The sequence below is a fragment of the Lygodium microphyllum genome, chromosome 18 (assembly GCF_053477565.2).
Source record: "Lygodium microphyllum isolate KBCC chromosome 18, Lygodium_microphyllum_v1.1.10, whole genome shotgun sequence".
In the NCBI taxonomy this organism is placed as follows: Eukaryota; Viridiplantae; Streptophyta; class Polypodiopsida; order Schizaeales; family Lygodiaceae; genus Lygodium; species Lygodium microphyllum.
The window spans coordinates 29,682,031-29,694,526 of NC_141152.1; positions in this window are offsets into that span (position 1 = coordinate 29,682,031).

Genomic DNA, 12,496 nt, shown 5'->3' on the forward strand with positions numbered 1-12,496 from the left:
AACCAAACCTTCAAAAGTCTAAGGGTGGCAATTGTGTCCCAAAAAACCATCTATTGGTTGATTGAAGGTTAGCATATTCCTAGGTATTCATGGGAGAATTGGTGAGATAAACTCTAGGAATGCTTGCTCAGCTATTATAGATACAATCAATGGAAGTCTCTAAATAATGCAATTAAGGATCATGCTGATAATGGACAAGTTCAAAATAGAAAAGCCAATGTTTGGGAAACAATAGATAGAGTATTCTTTTATTGTGATAAAACCAAATGAAATGAAGATGATCTCAAAGACTTCAAAAATCAATTGAAATTTTTTAAAAAGGTAATGATAGAAGCTTGGGATGATTAACACTTTACTCACTATATGGTAAGAAGTTTGCATATATATATCTTCATTGTCTAACTCCCATAAGGTTTTTTTATTAACTTTCTTTATTTGTTGACTATACATCATATTTTATACAACCATGCTCCATATTTTATCAAGAAATATGGATCTCTATCTATCTAGTCAACCCAAGGTATGGAAAAATTACATTATCAAGCAAGAACAAATACTTTAGACACACAATACATGGAGGTGGAAGATACAAAGCAAACAATTTATTAGAGGTCTTTCAATGGTTTTATAAACAAATTTGGCACAAATTCAAGCTCAAAGACACAATCACATCATGTAATACATCATTTTTGGTAAGGACTATATAAATTGTCACCCAAAGGAGAAAAGAAAAATATTTAAACTCTTGTGCATAGCGAAAATTTTCAAGTTTATTACAAACTAGACAAAGAGATGAGAAAATGTGTGTTTTAAGAAACTCTTGACATCTTTTAGTGTGACTATATTTGTAGAAGAGTCTCTAGTTTCAAGCAACTCACTAGGGCCTCTAGAGGGATCTTTTGTTTCATCCCACTCAATAAGATCTCTACATTTCAAGAATTCTCGTTTCCTATAGCTTGGAAGGAGCTTCAAATTCTTCGTATTTGCTATATGGGAAAGCAAATAAGAGCCAAGCACTCCAAAGTATCATGTCCCCCTAGATCCACTATATCCATATATCAAGCCAAAAACTCTTACAACTTCTTCCTTCTCCACCAAAATTATCTTATCTGATCCTCTATTGAAAACTTGGGATCCAATCACTTGAAGATAGCTTTCAAAGCCATCATTGGAAGGCTTGAAAAGCTTAAGAACTTGCTATAATAAATTGCAACTATTTGATTATTTAAGCTTTGAATTCCAATATAATGACCAAGGCCTTCACTTTTGCCAAGCTTCAATGGCCTTGAGCCCTTAGCTCTTCCAAGAAAGTTGTCTAAATCTTCAATTTCTATTTACATAATAAACCACAATAGTGTAAGATATCAATAGGTAAATATCCTATAGTATTTGTCGATAATACACAACAAAATCTAATATAAACCTTAATGGATATCTTAAAACTATCTTCCATACCTTACAATTTTCATCTTCTTCAAGAAGACTATCATCATAAAGATTTTTTGAAATTTTTTATTTCTCCTCTGATAGAGACTTCACTTTTTCTTCATACCCCATGTCATCAATACCAAGTCTCTATTGAACTTGTGAGAACTTTTCTTCTGTAGGTTGCCCCTCCTTTTCATATTCCACAATCTGATTAATATATGAATGCAAGGCTATAGAATTGTCTTGAAAATTCTCTCCCTCAACATCAAGAGTTGCTAGCAATTCTTGTTCATAACCTATAAAATTCTTATCATTTTGATCCCATTCCATCCTACGAGGATCGCTAAGCAGTAATCTTCTTTGAGATCAAAAAGGTGTAGAATATCATTTAGCAATACATATCTCTTTTTACTGATGAGGTAAGTGGGAAATGTTGGGACACAATCAAGAGGACCTTCTTCAATCTTGCACCTTTTCTAATATTTTTACTCTTAAATAAAGCAACATCAAATCCCTACAATCAAGAGGACCTTGTTCAATCTTTGCACTTAACTCTATCTCATTTTCTTCCACTTTTCTAATATTTTTACATTTAAATAAAGCAACATCAAATCCCTACACTACTTGGTTCTCAACATCATCCTGATACATTTTTCCTTTCTCTTCAACCTCTTTATCTTCACTTGCAATATCCAATGTCTTCTTCTCTTGCATTATATCTAAAGAATAATTGTCCATAAACAAAAGATATATAAGAAATCCAACATCCTTGTGGAAAAGAAGACATTGATGTTGATTCTAATGAAAAGGGCAATCTACTTTCCACTTCTTGAATTCCTCATCAATGAGGCTAAACATTATTTGGAAAGTTGTTCTAGCTGCATATTGGTAGGTTCTACTACATCACTGTAATGGACAAATCCCGCAATCTCTAGGCCCTACACATGTATATCATAACACTCCCCATAATCGTTCATTTTTTCTTCAAGATCCTTCAAAAGCTCTTGCAAATCAAAGGGAACATTGAGCATATCTCTGATGTAGGTGAATCTCAACGAATTTCCTATTGCATGGAGGAAATCAAAGAGCTTCTCATCACATGTACCCTTTAGCAATGGAAAAATTTAATACAAGTAGAGATTATCTCCTTAAAATAAATTATTTAATCATTTTTATTGCTCTCAATGGAATTAAGAATAAATCACAATGCCTATGTATAAGAGAAATGACCAATAGAAGTTTGTCACCTTAGAAATGTATTGCTTTGTGAGCATGAACTAGTTTTGTCAAGAGTACACGTACTCTGAGCTTACAATGTGCAAGGTATATGGTTGTGGGAGAGAGAAAAAAATGTGTGGAAGGAAAATTTGTGTAAAAACCGACTTGATTTGGCTCCACAACATTTACTTATTTAATATCAATCACTTTGGAACTTGCTCAAAATGAACCATGCACTAGTTTAAAAACGATACATTTAAACTAGAGAAAGAAGGCTTAAAAATCTTTCCTTTTATCCAAAAAATTATGCCATAAAACTGCCATAGCGTTCAAAAAGTTCAATGACATGTGGCACAAGTTTCGAGGTGACAATGGTATACCTACCACACGTGTGAAGTAAATTACTCATTATACTTTCATGAAATATCTTTTTAAAAAGAATTTTGGAACCACAAATTAAATTTCAAACCACTAAGCTCCTTTCTTGCTCCAATTCACTAGCACGAGGTAGCTTCATTACAACTCAAATTTTTTCCAACACCTAGCCAAGGTAAAATTTCATCACACTTATGGTCCCATAATGCACAATATTTTCAATACTCTTGGGCTAAAAAGAAGACATTTTCTCTATAGTAATGTAATTTTATCTAGTGATGTAATTTTATCTATAGATCTTGGCTAGCTCTATACCATTTTTCATTTACGAATTTTTTTCAAAATTATTTTCTTTGAAATTATTTTTGGGCTTATGAAACATGAAAACAACAACTCTCTCTCATGTCTTAGTCTTCATCTCGCATTTCATACATCAAATTTTGTAAGTATATTGTTATGCACTTTGAAGCAAACATTAGTGTCATTCAAGTATCTCATGATACTGTATATCTCCTTCTAATGCTTTTTGTTAGGGTTTGTTATATACATGCTAACTAGTTCCATTGCATAGATAATGTAAAGATGTGCAGCAACTATGACATACATCAAGCTAACAACTATGGATGCATAAGATCCTTGGCTATGTCAATATTTTACTTGTTTGCCTTAGGACCATCCAAATTTTAAGTTGTTTTTGTTTTTTTTAGAGATTTTATATGGCTAGAACTAAGGCTACTATAAGAAAGCATAAAATGATCCTAGAGGCCTTGCTTCAAAGATCCATCAATCCTCTAAGCCTTCTAAACTTCCAAGGAAATCAAAGCCAAGGAGAAATTTTTCATAGCATGTTAGATGCTTGAAGGAGATTAGAAGTGCAATAAAGGCTCTGGATAGTGCAATTTCAAAACTCAATAGTTTTAAATGGACAAGGACAACTCTCAATTACATCTAGGAGACTTTAGAAGATTTTTTGATTGAGGCTCTTCAAGATTCCTATGCTTGTGCTGCTTATGTACATAGGCTTACACTTATGAACAAAGACATGATCATTCTTAGGAGGCTGAGATACAGATTTCCAAAGGTCCTTGAGCCAATTCCCCTTATTGATGAGAAGACTTTCAATATTTTAAATGTGCCTTCATATTAAAAAAATAAAGGTGATCCAGGTCTGTAACGTGCCCGCCTAATGGCTGTCCAAGCACGTTTTTAGCGGTCCATTGAGAGATGAGTCTAAGGGACGCCGCCCGGCACTCCCATGGAATGTCACAGGGTTTGTTGCCTACGGTTTCTCGAGTCCACCTCGCAACAGAATGCTTGCAGCCAAACCCACTAGGATCGACCTTAAACTTGAGTCCCTAGTGATCAAGGTCTCTTGACAGCATTCTAGCATCGAGTTTTGGACATCCTACTTTACGTAGAGATACCCAAGCCGAAGCAGACCCATTTCGCACTTGGTTCAAAGAGAATGGGAAGCGAGAGGGATGCGGCGCTCCACCTCTTTGCCCATAGGGCATAATCCCATTCTGGTCCCCTAAAACAGCATGAATTGGGGTTCTAACCTAACAATTTCTAAGCGTCGATTGTCAGTAAAACCTTGTGAGAAGCCTCTCAGTTCTGTGGAACCACCCTGTCGTAGGACAAACCCATTAGGGGTTTCGTCCTCCCACTTCCCTCACTTAGCATACTTTAGTTGTCTAATTAGCCCTATCACTTTTAGGTGTGACATGTAAAAACAACTTCCTTAATTAGCCTTTTAAAAGGGTTCATTCACGTAATCTTATGGCACTGACATGAAAACAAATTCAAACAAGTTCCATAGGAGTACCTAATATTAGCAATTTATCAAAGATACAAATCTTGTTCAAAAGGGACAATATCTGCAATCCGTAAGGATGCACTTTATTTCCACCAAGTTTCAGCCTTGCACTAGTAACAAGGGCCCCTTGAGAATCTATCCCGAGTCACGCTAATCGTTTAAGTAGGCCTCGAAGGCAGGGAATTCACGGCCAAAGCCCCCCCTCGCATCCAAGCATCCTCCTACATTCAAACCAATCTTCCGAGAGACCTCTCGTGGTGGGTTCGGTCCACATTCCTGTCAGGACTATTTAGAACCCCCTTGGCTAGGGTTGGCAACCACCGAGGGGTGGTTTAGCATGCCCTCCAAAAGCTCAACCTGATTCACTATGCTCATTTATGTGTTTGGGGTTACACAATCTCGTTTTTTGTTTTTTAATAGAAGCAGTGTTCCTAAATTTACAAGCACAAATAAAGGTGCAGGTGAGTGCTCGAGACATCTCTTAAGGTGGAGGTCCCTCTCTTGACCCTAGCATTTATCCTTCTTGCCTTGGTGGTAATTTCCAATATCCTCTGAAGGATAGGGAATACCTTCATTCTGTCCTCGCTGTGTGAAAGAAATGAGCAATTATGCAATTGGATATATATAGTTCGCGAATGGTAGCTGTCTTAGCTTGCTAGCCTTTAAATCTAGGTTCTTATCTTGGAAGAAACGACACTCGAACTCTCTTGTACTAATGTCAGATTGTGTCATGGTTAAAGGTGATATCTTCAAGGTCATTTCAGCTTTATCGAGGTGAGATTTAGAATAGAGACTAGTGAGTGTTTTATTTGTCTCATGGTCCCTCTATGAAGTAACAATAGATTGGCTTAATTTCTTTAAAACCCTGAATAAGTTGAGCTAAGCCCTATCCTTGCGTATATAGGGTTCATTTTTATTGAACGGCTCTTGAGCAATTATTTGTATTTCTTATGCGTGGTTTATAGTTACCTTCAAGATGAATCCCTAGCAATGCAACTGAAACTGATCATGATGCCATGCAATTTAGAAGCGTATCTTTCCTAAGACAATGCTACAATGCAGGCCTTTGCTTTTGGGAATACATTTCGACGTGCTTATGCAAAACACAAATAGAGACATGTATTTTTCTTTTGGGTGGAGGACGTGAAGTTATCAGGCCTAATGCAAAAATGAACCACTTTCCTCTGAAGGTTTATAGGAGCCTAATACCTGCTTTAGTATTGCAAGGGCCTAGATATACTTAAGTGTTATTGTAGTAATTCATGAACTTCATGTACTTGATTCAAGCCTTTACTTCTACCTTTCCAATTTCGCAAATTTCATGATGCAAAGAAAAAGCAAGATTTTTGCTTAACGAGGAATATGCATAAGTGTCCTAACAATCCATTTTTCAGTACCTTCAATAATGCTAATGTTAGTGCATAATCTAAAGCATTACGAGCACAATCAATAAGGTCCTTGCATTCTTTTGCGTGCATGAATGCAAAATCTTTCATGCAATTTACTCATTCAAAAACATGACAAAGTGCAAGTAAACACAATTTCCAATATGATAAAATGATGTAACTAAATGGTGGTTAGTTATTATAGACTTTCATGGAATACATTTCCCTTCCCAATGAAGTCGGCCTATGTCCTTAAGGCCTCCCATCAGGGTAGGGTGTATGGGACGCACCTGATTACCAAATGACGTGCGATTCATGCTCGATTGGACCTTACTACGCTTGGGAGGCATTGTATAAGTTTGGTTTTTCCTTCATGGCTACATGCCCAAGTTATGAGAGAGATGACTCCTCGTGGTGGGAATTCATCCATGAGAATCTTTTCAAAGACGGCAAGCTCGGAAGTCTTCAAAGAGAGAGAAATTCCCTATCTCTCTCTCTCTTTCTTTCTCTTCTCTCTTACTCTCCTCTCTCTCTCTCTCTCTCTCTCTCTCTCTCTCTCTCTCTCTCTCTCTCTCTCTCTCTCTCTCTCTCTCTCTCTCTCTCTCTCTCTCTCTCTCTCTCTCTCTCTCTCTCTCTCTCTCTCTCTCTCTCTCTCTCTCGCAATGAACCTTCTTTCCCTTCGACCAACAATTAGCATATAGGGCCACCAACTCCAATCCTTGCCGCCCTCGTTCTTCATGCCTAAGCCCTTTTTATAAGGACTTGGCGGGGGGGGTGCAGGGATTAGTAATGTATGGAGGCCCTCTCCCCTCCTCCCATGGCACATGGAAGCCCCTCCCCCCTGCCACCTCTAGGGCACATGGCACCTTCCCTACCCTCTCCAGGCACGCGGCAACCCCCCCGCCTCTTCTTCGCCACGCAGAACCCTCCCCTGTTGACATCACGACAGCCCCCCATCACCATCCTCCAATTGGCAACGTGAATAGGGGGAATTATTATTTTGTATTAAAAAAGTCATTAAAAGGGGAGGGAGATCATACAGTGGGAGCGAGGGAAAAATGTTACATTCTTTCCCCCTTAAGGAATCAAGATATCCTCATCTCGAAAGGAATTGGGGGTATTTTTGGTTGAGAGTACTCTCGTCAATCCATGTGGCATCTTCTTCTGGGAAGTCCCTCCACTGCTGGATGAGGTACTCCTTGAGGATTCTATTCCTCAATCTCTTTTCCTGAATGTCTAGGATTCTAGTTGGCGAGAGCTCAAGGACTCCTTTGCTTGGCATACAATGCTTGGAAAGGTGTCATTTGGATGCTTTGTTGGTAGGAAGCATTATAGGAAAACCATACTAATGGTAGATATTGAATCTATTTCTTAGGTTTGCGATAGCAGTAAGCTCTAAGGATATCTTCAATGACTTGATTGACCCTCTATGTTTGGTTGTCTATTTGAGGGTGATATGCTATCCTGAAACAAAGTTGAGTCCCAATGGCCCCGAATATCCCTCTCCAAAAGTGAGATGTGAAGAGGGAGTAGAGGTCACTAACGATCCTTCTAGGCAGCCCATGGAGCTTGAATATCTCCTTGATGAACAGTCTGACAATATCTGAAGCTTTATAATTTGTCTTGACTGGAATGAGGTGTGCAACATTGGTGAGCATATCTACTATAACCATAATTGAGTTATAGCCCCCTTGCATTGAGGGTGACCCAACAACGAAATCCATGCTAATAAATTCCCACTTCATTTGGGGGATGTTGAGAGGTTACCGCTTCCCAGGCATCTTGACATGTTCCACCTTGATGCACTAGCAAGACAAACATTCCGTGATATATTTAAGCACATCTCCCTTAAGCCTTCCCCAATGGTAGCTCCTTCTGACCGTGTTGAGGGTCTTGACATATCCGGGATGGCCTGAAAAGGGGGAGTCATGTGCTTCCCAAAGTATTCTCTATTTGAGTTTCTTGCTCGAGGGTATGCATAATCTTCTCCTAAAATAGACAAGTCCCTCGTTGACGGAGAATTCTTGATATGTGACCTTACGTCTCGGGTTTTGGTCCTTTTCAAAAAATTTCTTTATCATCTCTAGATATTCTGAATCATGGTTAGCTTCTTCGTTGGCTAGTTTAAGGATAGGGTTGCTGGGCATTAAAACCCTAGTTGCCAAAGATTCGGTCATTAAGGGTTCCTCCATGATAAGAGAGTTGAGGAATGCCTTGCGACTTAGAGAGTCAGTGACCACATAGGCTCTTTGCTGAGTCGATACCTAATCTCAAAATCATACTCCTATAGGACTTCTATCCAACGACATTGCCTCATGTTGAGATCCATTTGGGTGAAGATTCTTTTAAGGCTCTTATGGTCTATGATCAAAGAAAACTTATTACCAAGCAAGTAATGTCACCAAAGTTTGAGGGTGTGGATCACTGCTAGCAGTTCGAGGTCATGGGTGGCATAATTCCTCTCATGAGTTTTTAGCTTCCGTGAGGAATAAGCTATGGGATGACCTTCTTGCATTAGTACACAGCCCAGTGAAAGTGTTAGCATTCGTGGCAACTTCAAATTCCTTGCTTAAGTCAGGGAGATTTAGAATTGGTGATGTCACCAAGTTATGCTTGAGTTGATCAAAACTTGCTTGTTCAGACGGCGTCCACACTATGGCAACTTGCTTTTTTAGCAAATTTGTGAGGGGTGCTATGATTAAAGCATAGTCCTTAATGAAGATCCTGTACCAACCTCTTAATCCAAGAAAGCTATGCACTTCTTTAATAGTAGCCAGTGGAGACCACTCTTGAACATCCTTAACCTTGGTAGGGTCTACAGAGATCCCTTCATTTGACACAATAAATCCAAGATATTCAATCTGCCTTTTTAAGAAGGCACACTTTTTCTTCTTAGCATAGAGCTTATGAGTCCTCATGGTCTCAAGGACAATGTGAATTTGGGACTCACAATCAGCATCCTCCTTGGAATAAACCAAGGTGTCATCAAAGAAGACGAGTATGAAATCATCAAGGTGTGGTCTAAAAATGTCCTACATTAGCCTGTTAAAGGTGGCGGGGGCATTAATCAATCCAAAAGACATTATTGTAAATTCAAAATGACCATATTTGGTATTGAATGCCATCTTTGGAATATCCTCATCCTTGACGTAGATCTAATAATACTCTGACCTTAAATCAATCTTGGAGAAGATTTTTGATCCCTGCAGTCGATCGAGTAACTCATCTATCCTTGGAATGGGGTATTTATTATTGATGGTTACTTAGTTTAGGCCTCTATAATCAATGCAGAGTTGAAGTGTTCTATCCTTGTTCTTTTGGAACAAGATTGGAGCTCCCCAAGGAGAACTGCTAGGGCGTATGTACCCTTGGTCCAGTAGTTATTTGAGTTGTTCCTTTAACTCAATGGCCTCAGGAATGGACATCTTGTAGGGACTTTTTGCAACTGGAGCAGCTCCTAGGATTAGCTTAATCTCATGATCCACTTCCCTAGGTAGTGGTAAATCAGCCAAATCCTCCAGGAACACATCCACAGATTCCTTTAGCCATGATGGTTCTTCATTAGTGTCCTCTGCCTGATTGGGTTTGTTTAGCTTGATTAGGTAGTCGGGTAATCCCTTCCTTATTCCTTGAACTATTCGCGTTGCCTTAGCTAGCTGGATATTTGGTTTACCTGCTTCACCTTATGTTGTAACTAGCTCACCCTTAGGATTCCGAAAGGAGACTTGACCCTTTCCACAATGAATGTGACCATCATTAGGGATTAGCCAATCCATCCAAAGTAGACATTCATGGACACCTAGATTCATTACTCTAAACTTAACAATTGTGGGCTCGTTTTCAAGTAAGAATTCCACCTTAGTAGTTTGTCTGGTACAAGTGATTCCTTGCCCATTTGCTAGTTCGACAAGCAAAGTGGGTGCAGCTATAGTGGCTATCCCTAACCTTCTTGCACATGATGGTGAAATGAAAGAATGAGTGTGCCACAATCAATCAAGGTTTTGAATTTCTTACCCTAGAAGTCCGATGGTGTTTGAATCATCGAGAATTGGTGGTTCGGCCCCTTCTTATGCAGAGCAGCATGAATAGTTGCCCTCTCAATCTTGGTTTCCATGCACGGATCTTCTTCTTCATCTAATCCTTTAGTGGTAATATTGGAAGTTTTTTCCCTTCCCAATACTGCATGACCACTGCCATGGGTAGCCCTGGCTTGGCCTCTGAATTTCCCTTAACAATGGTTCTTGCCAAGCTTGGGACATTCTCTTTTGAAGTGCCTAGGTTCATTGCAGTGGAAACAATGCAGGCTTTGATCACTTCTTTGAGTGGGAACAAAGTCATTGATTGCATTTGCTCTTGGCTTCTTCTATTGGCCTTGACCCTGTCCTTGCACCCTTTTAATTTGAGCTCTCAATAGCCCCGAATTTTGGTCTCTGTAAGTCCAAGGTCTGGACTTTAGCTGGACTTCTTGGGCAATAGGTCCTGCTCTTATCAATGCATCTTGCTATTGGGGGTAAAGGCACCTCCGCCTAGCCGCCTGTGTATTACTACACTGACAGTCACTGCCACTGCACACTACAGGTGGTGGGCGCCCGTCCACTGTCACTTTATTCTTTACTCTTTTAGTGACAGTTTGAATAAAGGAAGGCCCGGTCACACATTGTGACTGTTGGAGTTCCCATTTCTTGTCTCTCTCTTTCTTGCTCTTGCTCTCCCGCCATAGCTCTCAAGTGCAAGCTTTGATCCTTCTCACCTTTCAACTTCAGCTTCCCGACTCTTGAGCTTGGCTCGTGGCATTCTCAGCTTCCCATCGGCTCCCCACTCGCATTGGGTCTCCTTCCCGGCAGCCATAGCTCATTCTCTTGAGCTCCTGTCACTCCCCGGCTTCTCGAGCTTCTTCCCGAAGCTTCTTCCCGGCCGATTGAAGCACCATCACGGCATTGACATTGAGGTATTGCTTCATTATTTCAGAGATTTATCTCAATCCACAAGTCTAGGTAAACAAGGTAGCCACCATTGAAGCTTCCAACCTTCATATCTCTTTACCACTGGTTGTGGGCTGCTAGAGGCTTGTTCCAAGGCCTCTTTGGCTCATGTTTGAGCCCTCCAATCTCTCCAGACCTGCCACGTGGACCAGTAGGAGTAGCAACATCATCATGCAAATTTGTGCTTGATTCTGGACAGCCACTATTTAACAACTTCAGCTCTAGCGCCAGCTTGGCATTAAGCACTTGTTCGAGCTCCATTTTGAGCTTCTTGCACATGTATTGATACTTTGAGATTAGGCATTGGTTTGGTGGCTAAAAACAGTGTTTCAGGATTGTTATAAACAGTCCAAAGACATTTGATGCTAGTGCTACATTCACAGTTTATGCCTATGCTTGTTTGGGCATGACTACATAACCGGTTTGATGCCTATTGCATCTCGATTGATTGGGGGATTGAAGCTACATGTAATGCTATGATTTTGGCTTGATTGTGGGGATGGAAATACATAGTTTATAACAATAGATGCATACTGAATACTCTTGGGCTGAAGCTATCTTTCATGCTTTGACATATGCCTATTGGTTCTGGGTGTATGTCTTGGGTTATGCTATGATGTATTGATCATCGAGGGACAACTTCGAGCTTGTCATTGGATCGGATGCTTTTGGAAGCTTGAGCTTATTTCAGCCTGCACTTATTGACATTGGTCTATGCTTGATAGTGGTCAGTGCTTTGACAGTTATATGCTCTTTGGGTACATGCTTACCCGATGCCTACGGCTTGATGCATTTGTCTTGGCACGGTGTACCATGTACTTGTTGAGCTTTAGTGCTCTCTGAAGACTTGGCTTGGATTCTCATTTTCTATTTTGGAATTTTGTATTGGATGTCATTTTGGTTGTTAGAGATCTTTATTGGGATGTATGTCTTGCTCATGGGTGCTACCTATAGTTGCTTTGTAGATGTCATGCTCTTTGGATGCTATTGAGGCATTGTCTTGGTTACCTGTATTTGGTACTTTGACTTGGTTTGATTGAGCTATTGAGCTCATTTATCTGCATTTGCGCCAGTGCGAGCATCTTGTATGCTTGACTGACATTGAGCAGGAGGTTTATGCTATTCGAGCATTTTGCAGATACTTGAGACTTTGGGATCTCTTACACTTAAATGATGCATGGTTCATGCACTGATATCTTGGAGTTGCTTTTGACCTAAGCTTGGGCTTTGCACTCTTGTGAGCATACACCTACTGGTGTCAGGTCTTGCCAGTGTTATGTATACTTTGCCCT